A 1364-nucleotide genomic window follows, 5' to 3' on the forward strand; every position below is an offset into this window, starting at 1 on the left:
GTGGAAATTTAGAGAGCGTTTGGTAACCAAAGTGTTTCTTTTTGTTGTGTTTTTAAAAAAAAACACCATATCATGGTGTTTATTTTTCAAACGTGTTTTCAAAACACCATTTTGAAGTTAGCATATGATACACATCCAACCAATTAAACCCTACTCTCGCCCGTTGCCGCTCCCCACCACCAACCACTTGTCGGTCGTCAATCGTCACAGCGGTGTCGGCCAACCACCATTCGAGAGCTTTTTTCAATGTCTATAATTCAAATGAAAAATTCGTGTATTGTGAACCATGAATGTATTTGTCATCTTTCTACGACTTTAATCTAAGTTTACTACTTGTAATATGCTTGTACTAACCTTAAGTTTGGTGCTTAAAACTGAAAACATGGTCAGACAACAGAATATAATTTAAATGAAGGAAAGTAAATGCTTTTCAGTGCTAAAGGCAAGAATGGCACACCTTCGGTCAAACAGAGAACGGGAAACATGAGAGCAAAGTGAGAAATTGTTATATGAGGATATGTTTCTGTCATCTATAGGCTCTTCAATAGTCAAATTTGGAAAGAAACAGATATCTTTTTGAGAAAAAAGCAATACTGGTATCATATGGGTCTTACTGGCTTATGTCATAAGTTCAATGGGACAAATTAGGTTCATAAGTAGCTGAAATTTTCCTTCTTCATTTTCAAGATATCATATTATTCTCACAATCAAACTAATTAAGGGGCTTATGATATTTCAAACAAGCAGTTTATGAAATCTCAATCTCAAGAAAAATTGGAGATCAATATACCTTGATCGAAATTGGAGGAGGAGTCAGAGGCGGAGCGGAGCGACCGGAGCCAGCGACGAGGCGGCAGCGGCGACGCGAGACGGCTGCGGCGACGGGTCGGTGGCGTGGCGAAGGTTTCGGGGGCGGCGATTACGACTGGTCGGGGTGGCGATCGACTGTCGGAGGCTGGCGACGGGTCGGGGCGGCACGCAGGAGGGGCGGCGATGGTGTTAGGGTTGAGGGAGAGAGAGGGGATCAGGATGGTTTTTGGGGAGAAATAAAAGCCACGGGAATCTCAAAACACTTTTTTAGGTGTTTTGAGATGAGCGTTAGATTTTTTGTTTTAGATTGATTTTTTGAAAAAAAGAAACAGAAACAGAAAAAACACTCTACTTAGGAGCTGTTTGTTTCACCCTTTTATAGAAAAGGATTAGTATTTGAGGTCTGACAGTGGTAAAAGTGTAATTTATGAAATCTTTGTCGATCCTATTCTAGAGTTTGGCTGGGGGAAAATTTATGGATTACGAAATCCATAAAGTTGCAACAGTTGGCGTTTTTTCAAGAAACCCAAATCGAAGAGGGGGGAGAGGATTTG

General features: G+C 40.9%; 1 protein-coding gene across 2 annotated transcripts in view; it reads right to left on the reverse strand.

Moving 5' to 3' along the window:
- Positions 1 to 1122, reverse strand: part of LOC109833704 (U4/U6 small nuclear ribonucleoprotein Prp31 homolog) — a 10049-nt gene extending 8927 nt beyond the window's left edge. Inside the window, exon 1 of one of the 2 annotated variants that reach the window (XM_020401482.1) lies at positions 791 to 1122. The gene's annotated coding sequence lies outside the window, so the exon portion shown is untranslated. The remainder of the gene's footprint in view (positions 1 to 790) is intronic. The other variant, XM_020401481.1, reaches the window with a different exon arrangement.

Source organism: Asparagus officinalis, chromosome 3 (assembly GCF_001876935.1).
Source record: "Asparagus officinalis chromosome 3, Aspof.V1, whole genome shotgun sequence".
Taxonomy (NCBI): domain Eukaryota; kingdom Viridiplantae; phylum Streptophyta; class Magnoliopsida; order Asparagales; family Asparagaceae; genus Asparagus; species Asparagus officinalis.